Source organism: Oncorhynchus kisutch, linkage group LG15, assembly GCF_002021735.2.
Source record: "Oncorhynchus kisutch isolate 150728-3 linkage group LG15, Okis_V2, whole genome shotgun sequence".
NCBI classification, from domain to species: Eukaryota; Metazoa; Chordata; class Actinopteri; order Salmoniformes; family Salmonidae; genus Oncorhynchus; species Oncorhynchus kisutch.
In genome coordinates this window covers 28,544,992-28,557,275 of record NC_034188.2, presented here as the reverse complement: position 1 = coordinate 28,557,275, position 12,284 = coordinate 28,544,992, and the positions used below count along the sequence as shown (strand labels likewise).

General features: G+C 40.2%; 1 protein-coding gene across 2 annotated transcripts in view; it reads left to right on the top strand.

Moving 5' to 3' along the window:
* Positions 1-12,284, top strand: part of spock1 (SPARC (osteonectin), cwcv and kazal like domains proteoglycan 1) — a 354,130-nt gene that overhangs the window by 151,378 nt on the left and 190,468 nt on the right. The window lies entirely within an intron of this gene.

Here is a 12,284-nt window from a genome sequence, read left to right as displayed (position 1 = left end):
AATAAAGATGGTGTCATTTCGGCTTCTCAAAACATCAACTGCATATCCCAAAAAGCAGCATTGAAAGCAATTTTGAGAAAACCGAAGAAATGCAACATCAGAAACAAAAAACAAAAGGTTTCTGACAAATGGTTTGATAATGAATGTAAAACAATTAGAAAACACCTAAGACAAATGTCAAACTGTTAAGGGAATTTTTATCAATGATGACTAATTATGTATACATTTCAATCAGGACTGACTAGTCCACATGCTATCATGTACTGGACATGTATGAATGTTCTCTCTTGCTCCCAATTGTATATAATATGGTCAGGAGTTTAGAACAATGCCTTGGTACAAATGAATGAACTATCTCCAGATGGCAGGGACGGACTATCTCCAGACTGTCTAGAATGCTTATCTACACTGACTGACCTTGGCTTTAGGCGAGGAGGAAGGCTTGAGAACTATAGGGCCTCTCTACCGGTGTCATGAAGAGATAGAACATTTAGAAAACACTGACGTCATTTTCAGTTTATAACCTGTGGTAAAATGTGTATGATGGTAGTACTATCTTGAATTAAACGCTGTTACCTGACTTTTAAGACCGGGGCTCTGTCCATTCTTATAAAATAAGGGTCTTACAAACCCTTAATGCATTGACAGAGTGTTTAATTTTGATTGGGAAATAAAACAGAGGAATTTAGAATTCCTTCAACACAAACAAAAAACATAAGCAGCAAAACAACCCAGAACTATGATATGAATACTTTGAAACAGTATAAACAAACACTGAAATGCAAGAAATTGAATTGTACCAACAAGACACTTGATGAAATTGAAAACGCAATTGACCAAAATCAGTTCTGGGACATGCGGAACAATTTAAGCACAACAAAGCCACAAGAATTACCCATACAAGATGAAGGAATTTGGAAAACTTATTTTGATAATCTGAACAAAAACATACCAAAAAAATGACTTACAACAGAACCAATTAGATATTAAAGAAAAATTGAACATCCTTGAATCAGTCATTAAAAACCACCAAAATCCATTAGATTACCCAACAACACAACAAGAACTAAAAGAAATTGCTTAAATTGCTCAACATGGTTTTTACTTCTGGCTACTTCCCTGATGTCTGGAACCCCTATCCACAAAAGTGGAGACAAATCAGACCCCAATAATTACAGGGGAATTTGCGTAAACAGTACCTTGGGAAAGGTTTTCTGTAGCATTTCGAATTCAAGAATTCAAACCTTTCTTCAAGAAAAAAATGTAACTAGTAAATGTCAAATTGACTTTCTCCCTAACCATCGCACTACTGACCATATATACACCTCACACACACTAATTAATAAACACCATCTCACTACTGACCATATATACACCTTACACACACTAATTAATAAACACCATCTCACTACTGACCATATATACACCTCACACACACTAATTTATAAACACCATCTCACTACTGACCATATATAGACCTTACACACACTAATTAATAAACACCATCTCACTACTGACCATATATACACCTTACACACACTAATTAATAAACACCATCTCACTACTGACCATATATACACCTTACACACACTAATTAATAAATACCATCTCACTACTGACCATATATACACCTTACACACACTAATTAATAAATACCATCTCACTACTGACCATATATACACCTTACACACACTAATTAATAAACACCATCTCACTACTGACCATATATACACCTTACACACACTAATTAATAAACACTACTGTCCACCTCACACACACTAATTAATAAACACCATCTCACTACTGACCATATATACACCTTACACACACTAATTAATAAACACCATCTCACTACTGACCATATATACACCTTACACACACTAATTAATAAACACTACTGTCCACCTCACACACACTAATTAATAAACACGTCCACCAAAAAAAGAGGGCAAAATCTTTGCTTGCTTTATTGACTTTAAAAAAGCATTTGAATTTATTTGGCACGAAGGGCTATTCTCCAAAATTCTCCAAAGTGGGCTTGGTGGTAAGGTGTATGACTTAATAAAATGTATGTACACAGAAAACAAGTGTGCAATTAAAATCAAAAAATAAAAGAACAGAATCATTTTCACAATGTCAAGGTGTGAGACAAGGCTGCAGTTTGATTCCAAATCTTTTCAACATTTATATCAATGAATTAGCAGACATGTTGGACCATTCTCCAGCCCCAGGACTCACACTATTTGACACAGAGGTGAAATACTGCTATATGCTGATGTCTTCAACAGAACATTAATATTCTAGACCAATATTGCCATAATTGGGCCCTGGCAGTAAATTTCCAAAAAACGAAAATCATGATTTTCTCAACAAAAAAAAACAGATGTCAGAAACACAAATAAAAATTCACCCTGAACAACACCTTCATTGAACACACAAAAAATTACACCTACCTTGGTCTGACCATATCTGCATCGGGAAACTTTAATATGGCAGTGAATGCACTCAAAGAAAAAGCCCGCAGAGCAATATATGCAATAAAAATGAAATTATTCAAAATCAACATCCCAATTAGAATTTTGACTAAAATATTTGACAGTGTAATCCTACCAATAGCTCTTTATGGAAGTGAGGTTTGGGGCCCACTCAATAAACCTGACTTTAACATGTGGGACAAACATCCAATTGAAGCCCTACATGCAGAATTCTGACGGAAAATCCTACAAGTCCAGAGAAATACACCAACTAATGCATGTAGGGCAGAATTGGGCCGTTTTCCAGTAGTAATGAAAATACAGACAAGATCATAAACATTTTGGCTCCATCTAAATTCAAGTCCAAATTCAAGTCTGCAATTTAAAGCTTTTCAAACCCAAGAGCTGAGCCCAGAAACGAGCCCTCTCAGTCAGCTGGTGTTGGACCTCAACAACCAAGCTGACACTAGCACTGCTCCAAAAGAAAGAATTCCAATAAGCAAAATCATGAACCAATCAAAGGAATAATATTTACAACATTGGAAAAACGAAACAAAATCCCAAAACCGACTAAATTGCTATCTGACCCTAAACAGAGAATATGAATTGGCTGATTATCTCTACTCTGTCAGAGATACGAAGCAGAGACAGATCCTTACCAAGTACAGGCTGAGTGACCACCGATTGGCAATAGAAACCGGCAGACATAAAAAGACATGGCTACCCAAAGAGGAGCGTGTATGTGGTCACTGCATGACAGGGGAGGTAGAGACAGAGATGCACTTTCTCCTTTACTGTGATAAATATTCCTCACAAAGAGATTCATTTTTCACAGAAATGACTGTATTTTTCCCACATTTTTCTAAATTTAACCCAGAGGAAAAACTAAAAATAATCATGGACAAAGGAGCAATGGCTCCTTTTGCAGCCAAATATGTAGTATAACGCACTATTACAAACATACATAATACTAGCATAATGACCCAATAAATACTCAATCTAACAACATTTCTATATACTATATTTAAATAGTTTTAAAATAATGTTTAAATGTATATATTAAAAGGTTTCTAGTTTGCTCAGTTAATTTATTCAATTTCTGTATTGCTCTAAATCGAAATGTTATTTGGCCTATTTCTCTTTTCTGTCTGGATAATGCATAGATGGTGGACAATCTATTCCTAGTATTTACGGAATGTCTGTCTCTTACCAACTGAATACCATTGTGAATAGAACCTGGCCGTTTTAAATGATGTATATTATAAGATAAGCATGTTTTTTTTCAATTATCTTGTCGATTGATGACCAACCAAGAACACTGCGGATGACTGCAACAGAAGAACCATATCTCCGCCTTAAAACAATCCTTGCTGCTTTGTTCTGTGCATTCTGCAGCCTCCTAACTTCACTAGATGATGCATTTCCCCAGACCACCGAACAGTAGTTCACCTGACTCTCAATTAATGCTTGTGTTATTTGCTGAATAATTTTTCCTGGTAAATATTTAGCTATCCTTCTGATTATGCATGCTGTTTTAATAGTTTTTTTTTACATAGATTAGTTATTTTAGATGACCATGATAAACAGTTGTCTAGCTGCACTCCCACTCTTAATTGTATCCCATGCTGTTTTGGTATTCTGATATTCTCCAAATCTCCTTGTAAAGCCTGCTGTACCTGTTGAACCGATTGTCTTGCTGCATAAATTGTAGTATCATCTGCAAATATAGTAGATTGAGTTTCAACCAAGGCATAGGGAAGGTCGTTGGTATATATTAAATAAAGAAGCGGCCCAAGGCAGCTGCCCTGCGGTATTCCACAGTTTAACACATGAGGGGAAGAAAATTAACCATAGATATAGGTGGACTGTTTCCTGTCAGTTAGATATGACTGTACCCAATTAAAATCAAATCAAATCAAATCAAATTTTATTTGTCACATACACATGGTTAGCAGATGTTAATGCGAGTGTAGCGAAATGCTTGTGCTTCTAGTTCCGACAATGCAGTAATAACCAACAAGTAATCTAACTAACAATTCCAAAAAAACTACTGTCTTATACACAGTGTAAGGGGATAAGGAATATGTACATAAGGATATATGAATGAGTGATGGTACAGAGCAGCATAGGCAAGATACAGTAGATGATATCGAGTACAGTATAACATATGAGATGAGTATGTAAACAAAGTGGCATAGTTAAAGTGGCTAGTGATACATGTATTACATAAGGATGCAGTCGATGATATAGAGTACAGTATATACGTATGCATATGAGATTAATAATGTAGGGTAAGTAACATTATATAAGGTAGCATTGTTTAAAGTGGCTAGTGATATATTTACATCATTTCCCATCAATTCCCATTATTAAAGTGGCTGGAGTAATAACAAAACCAGTTGATATTGCCAATCATTTTGCTGATTTTTTTTTACACAGAAAGTTAAATTACTGTGCAACAATGTAGACATACATTCTTCCAAACATGCTATTGTCCAATGGTTTGATGATCATATTAATTCAATGCTACTTCCTTAAAACCATAATGCATTAATTTTGTCAAAATTATTTCATGATCCACTAAATCAAATGCTGCACTGAAATCTAAAAATAGTACACCTACAAACCTGCCATTATCCATAGCATTGAGCCACTGGTCAGTCATGTCAACCAATGCACTGGTAGTGGAATGGTTTTTGCGATAAGCATGCTGATTGGCTGTGTTCAGATCATTCTTTTCCATGTACTCCCACATTTGTCTACTCACAATACCCTCCAATATCTTACTGAGTGTAGGGAGTAGACTAATTGGTCGACTATTGGCAGGAGTAATGGGTTCTTTGCTGTCTTTTGGAATAGGACACAGTTTCGTATGCTTCCATACATTTGCAAACATCCCCTTTTTCAGTGACCAATTAAATATGTATCTCAGTGGTACTGCAATCTGGGGAGCAGCACAGCGAAGCAAAAAATTGTCCATAAGACCATAACCTGTAGATTTACCATCAGGTAATGACTTCAATAGTTTAACACCTCCTCCACTGACACCGTTTGTAGACTAAAAGAACAGATCTTGTTGCTCATAATATGATCATCAATCCATTGGACAATAGCATGTTTGGAAGAATGTATGTCTACATTGTTGCACAGTAATTTAACTTTCTGTGTAAAAAAAAATCTGCAAAATGATTGGCAATATCAACTGGTTTTGTTATTATTCTCCCGTCAACCTCCACACTAGATGGGCATGATGAGATAGATGTACCAAGTAAGCCCAATATCTGTGTTCCATACCTTTTTAGAATCATTTTTACAATCAATAAAAGCATTGTTGTAAAATAACTTTTTTTTCCTTCGATTCAATTGAACTACATAATTACGTAATGTTCTATAATTCTGTTCATCAATTTCTAGTTTAGATTTGGCTGCTAAGACTTTTGCCATATTTCTTTGAGAAAAAGCCTCATCCAGTTCATCATCAATACATGGAGATGGACGGGCACCAACTGTACTCTTTCTTATAGGGGCATGATGGTCCATTACCTCAGTGAGCACATCAATAAAACATTCTGTAGTGTGATTTAAATCATCCTCCCAGGGTACAGCAGGGTACAGCAGCCAAATCATTTAGAAATGACTCATGATTAAATGTTTTAAATTATTTTGACCACAATCCTAGGGGGTTTCTTTGGAACCTTGGTGTTCATGGTAATGGCCACAATATTATGGTCTGTCCAGCCCACTGGCATTGATCTGGCTTTTAAGCATTGCAATGGTATATTACAGAAAATCAGATCAATTCACGTATCTGAAAGATGACCCAACTTAATTGATGATCTAGTAGTATCATTAACCATTTGTTTCAATCCACAGTTCTCCACATATCTCCTCAATTTAGAGATATTCAAATTATTGTGATCCTTCCAATTTATATTAAAGTCACCCAAGATAAATACATGTAGAAAGCAAGAAAGGAGGGAAAATGACATGCTGGCATCAGGGATCTGATCCTACCGTGGCAGGGCTGTGAGACACTTAACCATCACGGAAGATATTCTTTAATCACCACCCTCTGGTTCCCCCATTACTCTTCACTGTGCATGTTTTTCATCACTTTGAGCACCTGCCCCACCAAAGGTCTGTGCATGGCTCTGGTGTGTATGTGTTATATATGTAGGCCATCACTGCCATGTAATATGGCCCAGCTAGCATGTCCATTAAGAGAGAGGATGAAAGACCATAATTGGTTAAAGAAAATTGTGATAAATAAAAAGGACACTGTACCAGTTTCATTTAAGGACCAAAAAATTGACATTGCAAAATAGTTTTTTGACGTAACGAATCCATGGCACGTGGTTTATGAACAGATATATGCAAAATAATGCCAGATTCAAAACATAGAATGTTTAAATTGAAATTATCATACAGAATTCTTAAAAACCACAGAATGTTATTTATATGAGGGATACAATCTTCCCAGCTCTGCAGATTTTGCTGCGAGGAGGCAGAGGCATTAGATCATTTATTTTGTTACTGTCCATATGTAGCTTGTTTTTGGTCACAGGTCCAGGAACGGCTGAAGAATTACAACATTTACCTTGAAATAACGCTGCAGACAGCAATACTGGGTGATCTGAAGTCATAGTCAATCGATCAATAATATAATAATACTTTTGGCAAAACATTTTATTTTCAATTTACAATCTGTAGGAACAATGAGAACAGAAAGGTTCAGTACTTTTGTGAAGCATCACAGTATTGTTGGAAAAATATATGGCAAATAGAAATCCAAAAATGGATGATGTTAAGAGATAGATGGGAGGGGTTGAATGGAGCTGAAGGGTGGGGCTAGATGGTGTTAAGAGATAGATGGGAGGGGTTGAATGGAGCTGAAGGGTGGGGCTGGATGGTGTTAAGAGATAGATGGGAGGGGTTGAATGGAGCTGAAGGGTGGGGCTGGATGGTGTTAAGAGATAGATGGGAGGGGTTGAATGGAGCTGAAGGGTGGGGCTGGATGGTGTTAAGAGATAGATGGGAGGGGTTGAATGGAGCTGAAGGGTGGGGCTGGATGATGTTAAGAGATAGATGGGAGGGGTTGAATGGAGCTGAAGGGTGGGGCTGGATGATGTTAAGAGATAGATGGGTGGGGTTGAATGGAGCTGAAGGGTGGGGCTGGATGATGTTAAGAGATAGATGGGAGGGGTTGAATGGAGCTGAAGGGTGGGGCTGGATGATGTTAAGAGATAGATGGGAGGGGTTGAATGGAGCTGAAGGGTGGGGCTGGATGGTGTTAAGAGATAGATGGGAGGGGTTGAATGGAGCTGAAGGGTGGGGCTGGATGATGTTAAGAGATAGATGGGAGGGGTTGAATGGAGCTGAAGGGTGGGGCTGGATGATGTTAAGAGATAGATGGAAGGGGTTGAATGGAGCTGAAGGGTGGGGCTGGATGGTGTTAAGAGATAGATGGGAGGGGTTGAATGGAGCTGAAGGGTGGGGCTGGATGATGTTAAGAGATAGATGGGAGGGGTTGAATGGAGCTGAAGGGTGGGGCTGGATGGTGTTAAGAGATAGATGGGAGGGGTTGAATGGAGCTGAAGGGTGGGGCTGGATGGTGTTAAGAGATAGATGGGAGGGGTTGAATGGAGCTGAAGGGTGGGGCTAATAACAACAAGATAACACATGTAAAACATACTGTGCCCGTAAAACGTTTATAGTTTAAGAACGTTTTTGAAAGAGCACAGTTTGAAATATATGGCAAATAGAACATATGAGAGAGGTTGAGGTTAGAGGAAGGACAAGAGTTTAAAACAAACTAAATTAAACTTTGTAAAATAGACTGTGTCCATAAAATGTATATAGTATGTATAAACTGGAAATACAGGCCTAAGCGTTGTTGTTCACTAGTTTTCTCCAATTGGGAGAGGAGTGGTAGGGTTGGAGGGTCATAAAGGAAATGTGTGTGTGTGTGTGTACCTTTCAAAGTTTGGGGTCACTTAGAAATTCTCTCTCTACTCTGGTTAGGGCCAGTTTGTGCTGTTCTGTGAAGGGAGTAGTACACACTAGCCTGTGTGTGTGGGTGGCGGGGGGGGGGGGGGCTGTTTACCAGGCTGACCCTCCATACATTATTCATATCTAATCACTGGACATTTAACCCTGTGGTGCTTGGACTGCATGTGCCCCCCTATCGGAGACACCTAGTGTATGTGTGTGTGTGTGTGTGAGGTGGGGGGGGGGGGGGGGATTGAATGATGCTAGTGGGCCTTCCTAGTCTCTAGTTTACTAACCCTTCTCTCACTAGTCTCTAATTCCTACCCCCTCTCTCACCAGTCTCTAGTTCCTAGACTCTAAGTACTAACCCTTCATTCACTAGCCTCTAGATCCTAACCCCTCTCATAACTAGCCTCTAGTTCCTAGCCTCTAGTTCCTACCCCCTCTCTCACTAGCCTCTAGTTCCTAGTCTCTAGTTACTAGCCCTTCTCTCACTGGCCTCTAGTTCCTACCCTCTCGCTCACTAGCCTCTAGTTCCTAGCCTCTAATTCCCAACCCCTCACTCACTAGCCACTAGTTCCTCCCCCCTCTCTCACTAGCCACTAGTTCCTACCCCCTCTCTCACTAGCCACTAGTTCCTACCTCCTCTCTCACTAGCCACTAGTTCCTACCCCATCTCTCACTAGCCTCTAGAGCCTACCCCCTCTCATAACTAGCCTCTAGTTCCTAGCCTCTAGTCCGTAACCCTTCCCTCACTAGCCACTAGTTCCTACCCCCTCCCTCACTAGCCACTAGTTCCTACCCACTCTCTCACTAGCCACTAGTTCCTACCCCCTCTCTCACTTGCCACTAGTTCCTACCCCCTTTCCTCACTAGCCTCTAGTTCCTACCCCCTTTCCTCACTAGCCTCTAGTTCATACCCCTCTCTCACTAGCCTTGAGTTCCTAACCCCTCTCTCACTAGCCACTAGTTCTTAGCCCCTCTCTCCCAAGCCTCTAGTTCCTAACCCCTTTCTCACTAGCCTCTAGTTCCTACCCCCTCTCTCACTAGCCACTAGTTCTTAGCCCCTCTCTCCCAAGCCTCTAGTTCCTAACCCCTTTCTCACTAGCCTCTAGTTCCTACCCCCTCTCTCACTAGCCACTAGTTCTTAGCCCCTCTCTCCCTAGCCTCTAGAGCCTAACCCCACTCTCACTGTCATCTAGTCCCTAGGCAGTCACTAGTGCATATCGGGAAGGGTTGGCTAGGGATCTGAAATGGATCGTAGCTTATCTTGCACGTATGAATGTCTCTTATCATCTGAGAAAATCCCTCCCTGCAACTTCGGCTGTATATTTTCAGAACACTTGAAAGCAGAAAGACGGAGAGAATGAGAGAGAGAGAGAGAGAGAGAGAGAGAGAGAGAGAGAGAGAGAGAGAGAGAGAGAGAGAGAAAACGATAGACAGGAAAGAGAGAGAGAAAATGATAGAAGACAGGAGAGAGAAGAGAGAGAGAGAGAGAGAGAGAGAGAGAGAGAGAGAGAGAGAGAGAGAGAGAGAGAGAGAGAGAGAAAACGATTAGACTGGAAAGGAGAGAGAGAAACGATAGAAGACAGGAAGAGAGAGAGAGAGAGAAGAGAGAGAGAGAGAGAGAGAGAGAGAGAGAGAAAAAAACGAAAAAAGACAGGGAAGAGAGAGAGAGAGAGAAAAAACAATAGAAGACAGGAAAGAGAGAGAGAGAGAAAACGATAGAAGACAGGAAAGAGAGAGAGAGAGAAAACGATAGAAGACAGGAAAGAGAGAGAGAGAGAGAGAGAGAGAGAGAGAGAGAGAGAGAGAGAGAGAGAGAGAGAGAGAGAGGGGGGCGGCATAGAAAGATAACACGATATTCATCTCTGAGGGGTTTGAATGAGACAAGGGATGAGATGGTTTGGCTACATGTTCTGTACCTGGTTGACTGTAGATTGTGCTTGAGTTTTTAGAACCATGCATTCATTATTCCCATACAGGAGGGAAGGTGCCGCAAAATACATATTCTCATATTCCCCCTATTTCTCACCTATCATTATCTTCTTCATTAATACCCTTTAATAACACACTGCTGATACATGGGGGGTTGGACTGCTGGGAGGGTGGTACTGTAGGTGTCAGTGAGATGCATGTACACACACACACACACACATTGTACCTTATTGTGAGCTTAATATGGATGTTCATCTTTCCCTTTCAAGACGATTCAATACATATCTAGATACAGTACATTGGCTCCGATACGATACAGGAACGAGATGCTTTAGTTTGAAACGATTCGGTGCAATTCAGTTTGATTAGAGAATAAATCTAGACTAGACATCTACCACCCCACTACCACTATCAGATTACAGCTATAAAGGAGACTAGACATCTACCACCCCACTACCACTATCAGATTACAGCCATAAATGAGACTAGACATCTACCACCCTACTACCACTATCAGATTACAGCCATAAAGGAGACTAGACATCTACCACCCCACTACCACTATCAGATTACAGCCATAAAGGAGACTAGACATCTACCACCCTACTACCACTATCAGATTACAGCCATAAAGGAGATTAGACATCTACCACCCCACTACCACTATCAGATTACAGCCATAAAGGAGATTAGACATCTACCAACCCACTACCACTGTCAGATTAGTGCACCTAGCAAAGTGATTCCTGTCCTCATTATGAAATGAAACTTTACCCTTTATATCTAAAAATGACCATATAAACCGATTGTTTAAAGCACAACCAAAACTATTGCTGATGCTGAACCTGAACAATCAAAATCAAATCTATTGTAAACGCTGTTCTGCAGGCAGGCTATAACAAGGTGAGAGTTGTCTCTGGTAGTTTACATGTATTCCTGTAAAACACCATTTTCAACAGCGCATAGATGGCAATAACGTAGCAAATTACACAGGTTGTCACTCAACTAATAAAGGCTAATATCACGTTCAGCATGTTCAGCATGATAACTGACTGTCAACAGTTACATGCAGTTCCACACTGAAGGAGAGGACACATCAGTTGTCAGAAAAAAATATATTTTCAGAAGGTAGAAAGAATGTAAAATGAGCAACAACAAAAAATGGAAATGGACGATTCCTAACGTTTGAATCAAACTTCTGACAGATGCATGCTACATTTGGATTGTTTAAATGGGGGACCAATGCGTATCAGTGACTTGTTACATCCCTAGAGCTTAATTAAGTAAAGTTTGTTTTCTTAGTGGCACAGAACAGTTGAGCGCCACACAACTGAATGGAAGCGAGAGGGAGGGATGCAAAGGAGACAAGGAGAGGGTTGTGTCCTCTCTCTGTGCTGTCTGTAGAGTGCATAACCCTCTCCACTCCTGTTATGCATATAGAGCGCAGGATGCTGTCTAGCCACAAAGCATTAGACTTAGAGCACACTACCAGACCATAAACAATACCTGTTTTGACATTTATCCACACCCCCATGCCCACAGACACAACACAGACACGCCACAGACACACAAGTAGGTGATCACGCACACACACACATGCACAATGCACACACACACAGGCACACTGGCACAGAGTAAGGCAGAAGACTGAAGCTATATTTCTCTCTCTCCCCCCTTCTCTCTCTCTTTCGCCCCCCCCCCTCTTCTCTCTCTTTCGCTCTCTCTCTCTTTCGCTCTCTCTCTCTTTCGCTCTCTCTCTCACTCTTTCTCTCTCTCTCTCTGTCCCCCTCTCTCTCTCTGCCAACTCTCTCTCTGCCCCACCTCTCTCCTCTCTCTCTCTCTCTCTCTCCCTCTCTCCCTTTCTCTCCCTCGCTTTCTCTCCCC